Raw genomic sequence first — 16,819 nt, 5'->3', positions numbered from 1 at the left:
GTTCCACAAGCACTTGACTATCTTAGTTAGCACCAGACCATTGCCTTCCAAAGACAGTCTGGTCCAGATTTGATGACAGTTTACAATGAATTGTTGCTGTTCTGTCAGAAGGTCAAATGGACTTAATCCAGCATGGATTAGCTCCTTGTTTGAAATCATTAAGAGTTTCAGAATGGAATGCACCCCAGGCATCCTGGTGTTTTTGTATTTCTATTTTTTCAAACACCCCCTCTTGATCAAACCAAAAAATCACTGTGGATGAGGATAATCAATAACACTACACCATATTAATATGCAGGACTATTCTTTTCTTGGCACATGTTCCATCCTCTGCTGAATCCCAGATCTACTATCAGGGACAGCTCAGTTTCCCACACTGCCAGAGACTGAAGCACTAGAACATCTTTTCACAGGAAAAGAAGATATGTGGCAGAAGCAGCACCTTTTCACCCTTCCAGCCTCTGGCAAGGGTTGAGGGGGGGGGGGACAAAATTGACACTTCCCCTCAAACCTCCCAATGAGGAGAAAGAGGCAACATGGAACACAACTGTTATTAGAGCTGTCTGGTGTTTTTGAATGCCTGGCACCAAGGGATTATTTTCAGTATGTGGGCTGGCCCAGAACTATACCAATATGAGAAGAATTACTACAAAAATTACCTATGCATGTATATGTTGTTTCTGTCCTAAATATAAAGACTTTTTTTTAAAAAAAAATCTAGTATATTTTTATACCCCAAAAAAGTGAAATAATATTTTCACCGATTCCTAGAAAGAGGTGAGCAAGATGGAAAGGTCCAGTGCATTCTGAGTATCAACATTACTTCTCCACAGAGCTCACTGTTAATATATTACCATGTTTTCAAGCTATTCTAAGGAAGTCAGTTTAGGCCATGTAACTTGTGCAAAAAGATATAGTAATGGGTCTTGACAAGTGAGGAGATGACCTTTCATCTGTCAAGGGTTGTATGATGGCAGTGGGTAAGACCCAAAAGTAAAAAAAAATGTGCAAGGTCTCCCATTTTCAGTCTCTACCAGCTCCTGTTCTCCCTCACTTACAAATTTCATTCTTGTTTTGACCTTTTTCCAGTGCATTGCATAATCAAGGGCATTGGGCTTCCAAGGGGATAAAAGCTAGAATGGTAGAATGGTGGAGCTAGATTATGCCTTGGAACAGCAGATGTCAGAGGGGACATATGGCCAAGAAACAACAAGGAAATATTTGCTGATACTGGTTTGGGAGAACATAGATATTTATGAACTTAGGGTAGTAAATGGAAATCTAGCTTGTACTGTACTGTTCCCAATGCTTAGCATGATAATTTTTCAACTACCATTCTCTGTTGATGCCACACAATCTGCAATCTTCATCATAGTATATAGGGCATACAGGCAATTATGAGCCGGAAGATTGACATAATTATGTAATTATGCAGTTATCCTAAATCAATCTTTCACACTCATCTTGCCAGAGATTCCAGAAAAACAGTCCAAGAATGAAAAACACTGAGTTTGGAACTGGAAGTAGCATTGATATTCAAACCACTAGTGGAAGAGATGATTCACTAATTTTCAAGTGCTTCAGAGTCTTCCATTGTAGGGAGAAAAATGTATAAAGTATGGGGAATCTGCATGTCTTTTCCTCCTTGTATACAAATCTGCACCATGAGATTTCCACTGGCATATCACCAACTGAGACCATTAACTCATGATGCTTGTGAAGTCAAAGGCTTTCATGGCCGGGATCCATAGTTTTTTGTGGGTTTTTCAGGCTATGTGGCCATGTTCTTCTAGAACATCTTCTAGAATATGGCCACATAGCCTGAAAAACCCACAAAAAACTCATGATGCTTGGTCATATAATTTTTCTGGAAGCAAAAATGTGAAAATATTTTTGCAAAAACTCTGTCTTTGTTGAGTCAAAAAAATGGTCTCTTTATGCATCTTTTACAATGTTTTTACACTGAGCTGGGATAGTGAAGGGCATAGAGTTCAAAGGGGATGGGCTTACCCTTTGGTTCTTTTTGCTTTACCCATGGATTATGCAGCATCAGATCCTACTGACAAAGGAAGCAAGGAGCAGCTGTGGGGTTTTGATTTCTGTTTGTCATCAGTCAGCTGGGTCTGTACAGCTGCTGGATCAGGACTTGTATTCTATAATGGGCTAGATGAGTGCCAATAAACTGAAACTGAATCCTTAATAATATAAAGGTTCGATGGACTGGTGGTTCCTGGGCCTGGGAACTAGGTAAGTGGCCCACTCTAGATGAACATCTCTGAGGAAGGAGATATGTAGTATGGAAATACTCCAACATCTGTCTCTGTCTCTGGAGACCTAAGTAGAAGCCATGACTCTGAGTGCTTACAGTCAACTTCAAATACAGCATCACCTATAACCACTTCTGATCAGGGACAAACTACTCACAATAGTACAAGCACTAAGATCTTTCCATTTAGATAACTGTAAAGCACTTTAGATAGGACTACCCTTGAAGATGTCTTGAAAGTGCACAGCTAGTGCACAATACAGCAGTAAGATTGCTGAGTGGAGTATCATACAAAAGAGAGGAGAAGGAAAGGAAAGGAAAGGAAAGGAAAGGAAAGGAAAGGAAAGGAAGAGAGTGATTACCATCCAAGAGAATATATACCTCAACAAAAAGAGACTTCCTCACTGCAGCTTTAACGTATCCCTCCATCATTTCTTCACATGGGGTCACACTTGTCACACAGACCCTGGTTACCCATTTTAATTTCATGTTTGTTTGTTTGTTTGTTCTCAGCTTAACTCCACATTAATATATTCATTTCCATCCAAAGCATGTGTTAACGAGGGGACACCATTGCTGAGACAAATGATATTACTCTAGGCTAGAAAAAGAGACAGAAGCACTTGTTTCAGAAAGGTCAGATGAAGGTTAATAAGATTATTCTGTTTGCTGTTCATGTGAGAACTATATATGTGCAGATATAAAAGGTTGTCAGTAATTGCAGCTGCTAACAGTGGGTTTGATTTCCTCCTTGCACAGAGAATTGACAAAATGTTGAGAAAAATGGATGAACTCCCTCTCCCTCCCAAAAAATCTCTCTGAAGTCATAGATTACTAGATGTTGATCCTAACCAATGTATCACAAAACAGTCCTAGGCCAATCTGTTTCCTCACCCCCTCACCCACTGCCTTTTTTCCAGCTGGTAAAACACAATACCTAAGGACAATGGTCATATCATGCCCAGACACTGGAAATGCATTACTCTTTTTGACTAGAACTCCCAGTATCCCACAGGTAGCATGGCTACCAGGGGATTTGTGGAATCAGTGGATGAGATCCTGCGATGCAGAGAATAGCATTAACACTGTGGTGATGGAACCACACTACATGCAACTCTACAACTCCCCACTCAACAGCCCCTCCAGACTCACCATTTATCTGGTATACCCCCACCCCAGACCATTCATTGGCTGGTGGAGATTAGAGCAGTGTCTGGCACACTGATAACCTCATTTGCTGAGATCCACAGGGGTCCTCCAGAGGTCTCAGTGAATTATATCATCACTCTGTGTCTCACTACAACAAAATAGCCAGATGTTTACCCAATCACTGACCATTTTCCAGCAGCCACTGAACAGTCTTGGGGAGGGTAGCAGCAGCTAAATGATGAGGGCTTTGGACACTGGAAATGGCCTTGAACATTGCAAAGGGAGGAAGATAATACCAAACTCCAAAATGGCAGGGGGTTGGACTGGATGGCCCTTGTGGTCTCTTCCAACTATATGATTCTACGATATTTACATGGGCATGTGCAGGACCTCCTCCTGCTTACTGGATGCAGGCCAATGTCTGAAAAGTAAGATCTGGTATGAGAACATGTACTTCTTTGCCATCTGATATGGAAATTAGCAGGTAGAGTTCATATGTTTCGCTGACATATTGTGTGATATCAGACTAACTAGACACTCCATGTGTTGTCTTCTTAATGAAAACTGTGCATCAGGGTGGTAAAGCTGGTAATTTGCCTTAACCCTGAGATGTAGCATAAGTCAGACAATTTTCAGTTTCTTCTTCATATTTATTCTAAGTTCAATGAATGTACTGAAGATGAGAAACGATGGCCCGTTCCGGACAGGCGTTTAGTGCGTCCCAAGGACGTACTAGGGTTAGGAAGGGGCGTCACTTCCTGACGCCCCTAACCCTAGTACATACTGGGTATGTACAAAATGGCTGCGCCCATTCCACACGGGCGCCGCCATTTTGACATAGTGAACGCATAGCATCCACACGTCGTGCAGTGGAAATGATGCCGCAAGTGCGCCATTGGGCACTTGCAGCGCCACTTCCGGGGCGCAGAAAGAAGCACCATTTTCGGGCTTCTTTTTGCTCCGTGAGGGAGCCGCGTGGTACAGAAGCTGTCGAGCAACCGGCGGCGCCGGCAGACCACCACTTTCAGGTGGTCTGTAACATGCCCCAGTCTTCTTGAGTGCTGAAATCTGCACTTTTCAGAATTTTGCAACTTTGTTCTCAACAACAACAAAAAAATGAGTAAAGTTGTGCACAAAATACATATGTTACAGGAATATGCATAAAAACACATCAGGGAAAGATTGCTTGCAAAAAGTATACACATTTGTATACAAATATACAAAATTACTATATTAGATGACATGAGCAGACAATGTCTATAAATTTTGCTATGTACATTTTGTTTACCAATTTGCACAATGGAGAGATGGACTACAAGGGAGGAGGATGAAATGGGCTGCAGTATGTTTAAGATAATGGAAACTGAAATCTGAAATAAGGCTGTGCTCACTTTCACTTGTCACCTTTTTTGACCAACCTATCCTATCTCATTTCCTCTGTTCTGACACAATGGGCTGCTGGAATTTTGTTACAGAAATTTGTATGTAGCATATCACTGCATCAAGACTGGGTGAATCAAGCGAGAGAATTATCACAAACAGCAGTGTGCTAGGCATGAGAATCTTTGTACTTCTACACATCAAAGAGGAGGCTGATGCTGGATTGTATAGAGGGAAGAAATGGTACAGTCAGGTTCAAAGGAGAAGCTGAGCATTAGAAGTTTGAAAAAATATTATCTTAAGAATATGAGCAAACTCATATTGCTCCAAATCTCAAGTGCATCCTACTATATAGGTAACAGCTGGCTCCCTTGCTATTGAAAATCTGCCCCCAATAGGGTCTTCTTTCAAAAATAAAATAAAGGAAAACCTCCATGGGTGTATATTGCATTGTATGAATGAGAAGTGCTCATCCTTCTTGGCCAAAAGGTCATTCCAATTTGCACAGCTGAGATCTATCGTACTTGGCTTCATTCTCACATTGCCAGTCACTTGGAGATCTTGCTAAGCATCTACTCTCTGAAGACTGCAAATGACAAAAAATGTGAATAGCATAACTTTGATTTCAATTCTACTTGAAGTTCAGGATATATTTGCAAAGCCACAAGCTGTTATATTTTTAGCCAAGCCAAAACTCTTTCCCTGCTATCATGCCTTTTCTCTCCTTTTCTTCCCAAATGATTTCTCTAAAGATTAAAGTACATTGTGTAAAACTTCATAGGTCAATTTTTGGATGTTTGTTTGACACCAGTAAAACGAAAGTAGGAAATAATTAACTTAAGCATCATCAGACAACAGAAGGCAAACTAATACCAGCAGCAGAATCCAATTGGCAGACAGCTTGTCACTCCTTTACTAACCAAGAAATGGTCTGTTGATTCCTTCTATCAATGGTGATACAGTGCCCATTTTTATAAGCACTCTAGCAGCAGACCTACTAGAGAGAAACTGTTTGTTATAGGAAGGCACAGACTAAACTCCATGGAACAGATTCTGCAGACTGGGGTGGGAATTGATACACTACCATGCCTAAGTGACATTTTCTATTAATAGGGCTAGTGGATTTTTGCAGGGGAGGGAGAGCAATGCTGTGGAAAGTGGGGGATGGCTTCCCCCATCCCATTGGTCTTGCTTTAATAAACTGAACTCATACTAAACTTGGTTTTGTGAAATGCAGAGAGTGAATTTTGTTTTATTTTAGACACTGGTCCTATATATTTATTTATTTAGTTACTTACTTACTTACTTACTTAAAAATGTATACCTCCACCCTTTATCATGCAATCTCAGCAAGTAAAATTGCTATGAATTGATTGAAACAACTTCAAAGCAGTATAAATAATTCAAATAGATTAAAAATCTATAAAACATATTGACAAGTTAGAAACAGAAAAATAGAAAACCATGTGTGTACACATATTTATTTATTCATAATTTATATCCTGTCTTTCTCCCAAGATGGGACCCAATGTGGTCCATGATATATGTCAGTATAAAATGCAGTTAAAACAATGGATAATCATTAATTTTCCTATTATTTCTACAAATATTTCGAGCGAAATCAGTTAGGCCTAACAGGCATCTGTGAAGAGATATGTTTATTTACTTGGTACCAATTGGGCCTCCAAAGGGAAGGCATTCCACATCCAAGGTGACACCACTGACAAAGCCTGCTTCCATGTCCTCATACTGCATATTTAACTCAGTAGTGTAACAGAGAACAGGGTCTCTTCAATAGCCCTTAGTGTTCAGGCAGGTAAAGATAGGGAGAGGGGATTCCTTCAAGTAATGAGGTTTCAATCTATTTAGGGCTTCAAATATCATTACAAACAGCTTGAATTCAGACTAGAAGTGTACTGGCAGCCAAGGTCTTGTCATAAATATAGGATGCACCTGAGCATGAGGAGATATGGTAATATAGGCCTGTTACAGACAGCCAAAATAAAGTTGCTTCGAGTCACAGTGGAGGTATGGTATTTCATTGATGCATGCGTCCTAAGAGTCCAGAGGTCGCACCAAAGCCACGCTCCAGCCCTAAGGACTGGAGCATGGCTTTGGTGTGGCTTCTGGACTCTTAGGACGCATGCATAATTGAAACACCATACCTCCACTGTGACTCGAAGCAGCTTTATTTTGGCTGTCTGTAACAGGCCATAGTAAGAACAAATTAGAAACTCTAAATCAACTAATATTTGTGAAAGCAGTGGTGAGTTTATATCATCAACAGTAGCCATGTTAGGATGACAGCTTACATATCTCCAAAGCCAAATATGATAAAGACTCCTGAAGCCCTCAGGCTCTCCCATTTCATTTTTTTCTTTAGATTAAAATGTTTTCTATTCAATATAAAAGCATTTTATTCAATATAAAAGTGTGTAATAACATGTACACACAATTTACACAAACATAAACATACAAAGACAATTTAAATTTCTCCCCTCCCACTTTTATTAAAAAAAGAAGAAAAAGAGAGACTTCCCACTCCTCTCTAGCTGAAATCTAAATATATTTCTAAGCTTGTCTTCTTTTCTTTCTTACCAATTATTATTCATCCTATTTAATCCTATTGCAAAGAAACCCATCCTTTCTATAATGATAGTAATGGTAATAATAATAATATAGCATTACTAATAGCAACAACAACAGTAATAACAGAAGTCATAATAATTTCATTTTTTCAAAGGAATTTTTTTCTCTCTCAAAAGTTTTCCAAATTAACTCAACCTTTCTTCAAAATCCAGTGGTTTTGACCCACAATCTCTAACCACTCAGGTGACCCCCAAAACGATGGTAAATGCCTCCAAAACCTGAAAACTGGATGAAAACAAAAGTGGAAGTGAAGGCAATTGAGTGGCATGATCAAGAATGGGGATGTGGACTATGTAGGGTCCAGAGGGAAGAGTCTGGGGAGATGGACCTACCCCTTTGTAATTGTCTGCCTCTGATTTAAATCAATACATTGCCGTCAGAAATAGGAGAGATGGATACAGTCCTGTTTCCCCCATTTTATGTGTTCACTACTCCTTTGGAAACATCTGGCACTTTACAGACCACCCAAAAGGGCAGTCTGCCGCCCCCCCTTGTTTTCTGCGCGAAGGAGCCGCAGTGGACAAACCACGCGGCTCCTCCATGCAGCAAAAAGCATGCGAGATGTGCGGACGCTAGGCATCCATCACGTCAAAATAGCGGCACCCATCTGTATAGGGTGCCACCATTTTGACGCCCTCGTTATGTGCGAGGGGCAAGGCGCGTCAGGAGGCGCCGCCCCTCGCACGTAACAACGGCGCCCAATAGTGGCCGTCGGGAACGCACCATATGATATGACAATGGTTAGATTGCCTAAATGGATAGGAATGGAAAGCTGCTATAAATCCAGAGACTTTACGTGAATTGAAAGTTGAGCTCCTTAATTGAATCTGCCTTAGGTTTATATAGGAGCTAGCATTATAAACAACACACTCACTGTAGAAATTCTGCTCCTCCAGAGTTCAACTGCTATTAATGTTTACTGTGGTGTGCTATGAATGTAGGCAATCAAGTACCAAAGAAAATCTGATGTTTCACACTTACTTACACAAAGCTTTAGACAGTTGCTTCCATATATGTCACGAAAAAGCATTCCCAAAATTACAGCAATGTCCACAGTATCTCGCTTTTCAGCTTCCCCTTGCTATCCTCTGGCAGAATTATTATCAGCCTAAATTATATGTGGGTCTGTTAGAGGATTATTTGTCCCTACACAGTTAGTCTTGGGTTGTGACAGGCAACACTTAAGAATATTTTCGTGTATGACAGCAAGAATATGAGTTTGGAATGCATCACTTCTGAACACTTAATGTGGGTTAGAAAGTGTAAAAGAGACATTTAAAAGAAACTGAATGTGCATTTAAGCTCTTGGACAATTTTTACGTCAGGCTTGGCCAACACATGATCTGTGGGTTGCATGAGTCTGCAGTTATTTTTTTATACAGCTCCCCAGGTCTATGCTACAGGAGCTGCTATATTTGCTCCTGTGAGAACAGCAAAAGGAAGACTACATTTCTTCTAAACCAAGGAATTAGATCCACATATACCTATTTAAAAGTAGCACTGCACTCCCAGAAACATGATTTTTCCCCTCAGTAAGAATACTTTGTTTCATAAATAGAAAAAAAAATGGTAGAAGCAGCAGTAAATACAGCAGCAGTGGCAAGTGGGGTGTTGAACCTGGTTGGTCTGTGGTGTGCTCATGCATCTCTTGACACCCTGGAGATGTCCACTCCATTCCAGATAACCATAGAATCATAAAGTTGGAAGAGACCACAAGGGTCATCCAATCCAACCCCCTGCTATGCAAGAATATACAACCAAATCTCTCCTGACAGATGGCCATCTGGTCTCTTTTTAAAACCCTCCAAAGAAAGAGATTCCACTACTTTCTGAAGAAGTGCCACTGTCAAACAGTTCTTACTGTCAGGAAGTTCATCCTAATGTTGAGGTGGAATTTCTTTTCCTGTAGTTTAAATCCATTGCTCTGTGTCCTAGTCTTCGGAGCAGCAGAAAACAAACTTGCTCCATCTTCAATATGACATTCCTTCAAATATTTAAACAGGGCTATCATACCATCTCTTAACCTTCTCTTCTCACAAGTAATGAACTAAATAACAAAAATAATGAAACGAATAATGATTGTTTTATATTTGATGTTGTTATGTGCCTTCAAGTAATCTCCTAAGACAACCCTTCTAGTTTTTTCAGCAGAATTTATTCCAGGGAAGTTTGCCATTGCCTTCGTCATAGCCTGAATGAGCACAACTTGCCCAAGGACCCCTAGTGAGTTCCATGACCAAGCAAGGATTCAAACTCTGTTTCCCAAAGTCTCAGTTCAAAGCTCAAAAGACTACTCTAGTGTTTCTCAAGCTATCTGACTTGAGTGACTAATATATTTTTTCTCATAATATGACAGGGACCAGTACACTATCTGTGCTTATTGCTTATTCTTCTGGAAACTCTGCTGACCAGGCTTACAGGCTGGCAGTGTGTCCAGAGGCCACTATTTTGAGTGGCATTGCAATACAGTACATTGGCGCTGACATATTTCTCTCAGCCTTGAAAAATGTGAAAGCTAATTTAAAACATTACTTGTAAAACAGCCTAGATATTTGGGCTGGATAACTGTTACATGGATTTTATTCCAAAATTTGAAATTCTCAGTATATTTAATATACTTTTTACAAATCTTTCTCTCTCTCTTTTCCCTTCCCTTCCCTTCCCTTCCCTTCCCTTTCCCTTCCTCCTCCTCCTCCTCCTCCTTCTTTTTTTTTTTTTTTTTATTTTTTGAGAGTGCAACAGAATACAAAAATGTTTCAGTTTGAATGAAAGAATACTTGGCGGGTTACAGACCGCCATGAAAGTACGTGCAGAGCACGTACAAGGGTTAGGAAGGGGCGGTGCTTCTGCACCCCCAACCCTAGTACGTGCTCTGCGCGTACAAAATGGTGGTGGCCGTTCCACACGGACACCGCCATGATGGCATGACGAACGCGCCACCTCCAAACGAGGTGGCGTGGACGTGACGCCATCACTCTGCGTGAGGACGCTTAATGCACCCTTTGCACGGAGCAGGAAGGAGCTCTGTTTCGGAGCTCCTTCCTGGTTTGCGTCACTGGGCGCAGCCTTCAGATGGCTGCGCCCAGCAACGCAAGGGAGAAAGGGGCCAAGCGGCCCCTTTCTCTTCCTCCCCGCTGCCGCGGGGTGTCCTTGGGGCTTGAAGCCCCAAGGACACCCTTTTCCAGGCTGCGGGGAAGCGGCGGATCGGGGCCTCAGAGGCTGCCGGTCTGGCAGCTGAGGCCCCGATACACCGGGGAAAGGCGCGCCTACAGGCCGCCCTAAAGGGGCGGTCTGTAACACACCCTTAAAACCATTTTCCTGTTACATTTTCCAACCTAGAAGCAGGGCTGAATGAGGCTATAATTTGTATCAAGATTAGGAGGCTCTTTAGAATTATCAAAAATATATATTTGTATGTCATGTTAAGTCAAAATAAAAAAAATTAAAAATGTATACTATTTTAACATTAATTTTGCTTACTCCCACTGTTAGGTTCCTCAGGTCCTGCTCTCAAGCAGCCAAACGTCTTTGGAAAAAGTCCAGGGAGTGGGCCAGTTTTATCCATTATAAATTCATCCTTTTATCCTTTTCACACGCCCTGTCTATGGCAAAACAGAATCTTTATAAATCATTGATCTGCACCAATGAGAGGTGCCCTCAGCGTTTGTTCTCCTGCTTCAACACTTTGCTGAAACCTTCTTCTCCCCTTGTCTCTTCATTATTTTCCCCTACTTATTTTACCAACTATTTCATCACTATGATCAACACTATTCCATCTGAGATAGTTCTTCCTGATTTGTCTTCTACCACTAATCTTCTGGTACCTTCAACTAAAAACTCTCTGTGTTTCCTCCTGTTTCTTTGGACAAATTCTCTACACTGCTGAACTCTTCCAAACCTGCAACCTATTCTCTTGATCTAATTCCCTTTGTCTTCTAATCTATATAGCCCCTTCTTTTCTGCCCTTGCTTCTCTATATCTTTAATCTCTCTCTTACTATGGACTCCTGTCCTTTGGACTTTAAACTCATTTCCCCAATTCTGAAAAAAATCTTCTCTTGACCTCTCTTCTTTGTCTAACTATTGTCTGATTTCTCTTCTTCCTTTTCTTTCTAAGGTTTTGGAATGGGTCATTTATTCTCGCTGTGTTGAGTTTTCAAAGCCAACTCCATTCTAGATCCCTTTCAGTCTGGTTTCCGCCCACAGCATTCTACAGAGATGGCCCTCACAAAGATCTCAAATTATATTTTGCAGGCCAAGGCAAATGACCTTTACTCTGTTCTCGTTCTTGATTTGTCTGCGGCCTTCAACGCCATGAATCACTGTCTCCTAGTTGATGTACTTTCTGACCTCAGGTTCTTGGACTCTGTTCTTGATTGGTTTAAATCGTATTTGTCAAGAAAGATCTTTTGCAGTGGTCACGGGTGGTCAGACTTCGTCCTCTGTTCCATTATCTGTTGGAGTTCCCCAGGGCTCTGTTTTGGGTCCCCTACTGTTCTCTCTTTACACACTGTACCTAGGAAAACTTAACAGTTCTTTTGGTTTTTCCTATCATCTGTATGCTGATGGCACTCAGCTGTATCTTTCCACCCCTGACCTTTCTCCAGGGTTTGAACAGCAAGTTTCATCTTGTCTTATAGCTGTCTCTCAGTGGATGTAGCAAGTTCAACATGTCCAAGACAGAGCTTCTTGTCTTTCTACCTAAATCCACCCTTCAATACTCTTTTTCTATTTCTGTTGACAACATCTCTATTTGACTGGTCCAGGAAGCCTGCAATCCTGGTTTCATTTTTTGATTCTTCTCTGCCATGTATCCCCCAGATCCAGGCCACAGCCAAGTTCTGTAGATGCTTTCTCTACAATATTACTAAAATCTGTCCATTTCTTTTGGCCTCTACTGCCAAGACTTTGATCCATGCTCTGGTCATCTTGCAACTAGATTATTGTAACCTCCTTCTGGCAGGGCTTCTTTTCTCTCATCTCCGTCCTTTAATTTCTGTCCAGCATTCAGATGCACGCATTATTACAGCCACTTGCCGCTTTGACCATGTTCTCTTCTATTATCATACCTTCACTGGCTCCCCTTCCCCTTCCGTGTATGTGTGTGTGTGTGTGTGTGTGTGTGTGTGTGTGTGTGTATATATATATATATATATATATATATATATAATGAAATACATTTTTGTTTTTATGTATTTTATTCCAGTTACATAAACTGATCAAGGAATGTCCATCACTGGACAGTACCCAAATATAGGCCCAAAACAGATGGGCACCATGTGGTGTGTGTTGATGATGTCACGCGTGCACCATGTCCAAACAGTGTGGTGCACGCATGACGTCTCCGCGCCACCCCAGGCAGTTTACGGCGGCCTGATGGCATCGCTGCAAGAAATTCCAGAATGGAGCTCCTTTTGGGAGCGGATTGTTCCCGCGACAACCGCACGGCCATGGGAACAATCCTGAAAAGAAAGGGGCCGCTTCTTTCTCCTCTTTAGTGCCAGGCTGCAATGGCTGCCTAAGGTGCAAGGGCACTCCTTTTCTAGGCCAAAGAGAAGCGGCATTTTGCCGCTTCTCTTTGGCCTGGAAAAACGCTAGACTGGGGCCGCAGGGCTGCCGGTGAGGTTGCCCTGGCCCCAATACAATCCTAAAGGAGAAGCTGCAGGCCGCCCTTTTGGGGCAGTCTGTACTGCCCCATAGTTAGTAGTTAATTAATAAGCAATAATAATAATAGTAATAATAAAATATTTATTTATAACCCGCCTCTTCCATTTGGGGATCAAGGCAGGTAACAACAGAGTTTATGATACACAATATAAAAACAATAAAACCCACAAAACCCTGACCTAACCCTCTCTCCCAAACTATAAAATTAACATAAAACATGATTAAAATATATAACAATACAATACAACAATCAAAAGCTGAACCCTGCATTGTGGCTCAAACTCCTTAGGATATCTAAGTGAAGAAGGGAGAGGATTTTGTGGCCTTGTTAATAGAGTCGCCAAAACTCAGAGCTCCTCCTGATTCTCCAGTTTTCATGGGTCATCTCTAGGCAAGAGATGAGAGTGCAAATGCTCCAATTTTGCTGGGCTCTGCTCCAGGCAAAGGAAAAGGCTATATACAGTTGGCCCTTGGTATCCATGGGGGATCCATTCCAGACCCCCACCACACAGATACCAAAATCTGTGGATGCTCAAATTCCATTGTCCCCCATTGTGGTATGCCCACATGGCCATGCCACCATTAGGGAAAATGGAACTTCAATAGAAGAATGTATGGGTGGCCATGCCACCATTAGGGACAGCTCCCATTGTCCCCAGTGGTGGTGTGAGCCCACAGCCATGCCACCATTAGAAACAACAAAAACAGGACTTCAGGTGAGCCTCCATTGTCCCCAAAGGTGATGCAGTTGTTTGCACACACCGCCATTCACAACAACGTGGGTCTGCTGTCAGCAGATGCTTGAATCTGGGGAATGGCTAGTCCATGGATACCAAGGACAGATTATCCAAATCTCCAGTTCAGATAGCAGAGTAGGAGCTTGCTACAATTTCCAAAGATTCATTCATTGGTTGCTGCAACTTGCAGTGGATACTCCTGGATCTATATATTTGCTTAAGTGTCTTCCTCCTTTCTTTTCATTCACAGTGGCACCAGGGCCCACTCTCTGCTCTTTTCTGCATCCACTTTCTGCTAGAAGCAAGTAGGCTAGATTAAGTGCTCTTTATCTTGTCTTCCTAATAAAAGAGAAATAATAATCTCCTAATTTCATTTTGATCAGAGAACAGCCCCTTTAACTGAGGGGATTATTGCACAGCTAAATAAAACATCTTATTGCTACCAAATTCAGTCTTTATTCGGGCTGCATGCTGGTGTTATTGCACAGCTTTTTTCCTCAAAACCTCCATCCGACTTTGAAAAATGGCCACTGAAGTGAGTTCAAGGATCCGCATTGGAACTGGGCTATACCAGAATGGCGGTTTTGAGGAGAAAAGCCATACAGCCCAAATTAACATTGAACTTGGCAGCAGTAAAATGCTTTATTTGGCTGTGCAATGATCCTGTAATATTTCTTTCTTAATTTCCAAGCAGGAAAATATTTTGTATATTACTGTGTGAGTTTAAATGGCAAGTTGTGAGCAGCTTTGTTTGGTAGTTAAAGCACAATGCTTAATGACATTACCATGACATTACCGGGGTTCTCCCTGGGTTTAGGGCTTTGACCCAAAAATCTCAGGATTTGAGAGAATCCTAAACTGGCGACTCTACTTGTAATTCAGAATGAATGACATGAAGTGATATTCAGTAAAACAACAAGGATGGAAATATTTGTTGATCAAATTTAGATCCTGTTTCATTGTCAATAGGCCTTGGAACAGTTAGGTAACTTGAAAGATAAGAGGTGCTGGGGGTTGATCTCAAAGTACAAGTTTCCCAATTTAGATAGGCTGCTGCTTTGCCTATCTTTTCTTTTTTCCTATAACACTTGGGACAATGCTGCCAATTCCTTGGAACAGCTGCCAGTCTGTTTGTATTTTTACCTGACACCTGCTGAGAAGTGGCAAAACATTAATCTTATTAAATAAAATGTTAAGACATGCTATTTGGAAAGAGTGCTTGCCTAAATTCCATTTGTAGTCCTGTGGGTCTCTTCTGAAGAGCTTCAGAAAAGTTATGTTTGGTGTTATGCTTTAGAAAAAACACTCTGCAGTAATTAGCATGTATTTAGGGGAGGGAAGGCCAGCTGAAATCCACATTCTGAGTGTGCTGGCCTGCCTATAATAGTTTTGAGGAATTCACCTCTCATCAGAAATGTTGTGACATGTGTCAAATATCTATGATCCAAACTGCAACTGATAGCCCATAGAAGTCTTGTATCAACTTAAAAACTGCAGTGCCAGGGAGTCTGCAGCCTGGGGGGAGTGAAACCAAAGCTGGCTTCTCCATCATATCAGTCTTTTATCACTGGTATAATTTTACATGATTCTCCTTTTAGCAGTTCCTGGAAACCTAGGAGCAAAGAAAGAAACATAACAAGTGCTTATAGTACTTGTCTCAGATTTGGTATTGTTCTTTGTCCAAGCTGATTTTTTTTTCTAGAAGCACAACTGAAACCTTGTTCAGTTTTCTCTGTAATCACTTAAATAGATGTATGAAGTTCATCTGAATTAGTGTGACAGAAAGACTAGCTAGACAACATGTTGTCTGTCTGTCTGTCTGTCCTTCCTCCCTCTCTTTCTCTTTTTTGTATAAAGCTGGAAGAGGGAAAAGCATGTGTCCAAACATGTGTGAGACAGTCATGTATTTTTTTTTATAATCCCTGGCAAATAATCCCAGACAATCTGGGGAAATGTCTAGTTTAGAACCTGAGCAATACCACTTGTCCCTCATTATCAAATGGAGGTGGGGTGGGAATCCTCATTTTGTACTTTCTAAAAAGAAGCAGCAAACACCAGGAAACTTTGGGGCCTGGCACCTTCCATGTCATGACATGGAAGCTACCAAGCACTGAATTCTCTCTGAGGAAGAAGATGGAAGAAGTAGCTGTGAGAAAACACAGTAGAGTTATGAACTGTATGATGATGTCAACTGAAAACTTTGTAAAATTCTGGGATGAAGACAGGTTAATTGTACAATTAAAGCTGTAGCTGAAAGCCACTTGGAGGACAGTGTGTACTCACTACTGTAAATCTGGTCTGAGATCCCTCCCCTTTTCTTTTTCCTTTAAAGGAGTACCAAGACTTCTCCTCTCCCCCACTCCCTAACCACTGCAGATAGATGGAATATCACATTACTGGCATTGGATCAGATTAACCTAAGTATGGATCTAAGAATAAAACTGGAGGGCTGAATTATTTGGAAAGGTTCCAGCAAAAAGACTGGAAACTCTGCATATTACTGTACTGTGTTCTCATGTGGATACTGGAAGCTCTGGAAGACTTGGAAATAGACTGAGCTAATCTATATCTCACAAGAGCCAGTGTGGTGTACTAGTTTGAGGCTTAAACTAGGAATCGGAGAAACTAGGGTTTGAATCCCTGCTCAGCCACTGAAACCCATTGGGTGACTGTGCACAAGTTACATTGCCTAAAAGGCAGAGGATGGCAAACCCCTGTGAACAAATCTTGCAATGAAAATCCCCATGAGAGGTTCACCTTAGGACTGCCATAAGTGAGAAATTACTTGAAGACACACAAAACCAACAAATTCTACACCCCACTTTCAGCGCACCAAGCAGCCTTTCCTCCCCGCTTCAGTGTTGGCAGAAACTTTTGAAAACTTTTTTTAAATGGGTGTTATCACACACCTCCACACCCAGTCCAAAGGCATCGCGTACCCAATCTTGGCATCCTGTACCTGATCCGTACTT

The 16,819-nt window shown here is 41.4% G+C and overlaps 1 protein-coding gene across 2 annotated transcripts in view; it reads left to right on the top strand.

The window, feature by feature from the left end:
* Positions 1-16,819, top strand: part of RALY (RALY heterogeneous nuclear ribonucleoprotein) — a 330,954-nt gene that overhangs the window by 62,051 nt on the left and 252,084 nt on the right. The gene's annotated exons all lie outside the window — the stretch shown is intronic.

This window comes from Sceloporus undulatus, chromosome 4 (assembly GCF_019175285.1).
Source record: "Sceloporus undulatus isolate JIND9_A2432 ecotype Alabama chromosome 4, SceUnd_v1.1, whole genome shotgun sequence".
In the NCBI taxonomy this organism is placed as follows: domain Eukaryota; kingdom Metazoa; phylum Chordata; class Lepidosauria; order Squamata; family Phrynosomatidae; genus Sceloporus; species Sceloporus undulatus.
Note: the sequence above shows the minus strand (reverse complement) of the source record. Positions and strands in the feature narration are given on the sequence as shown.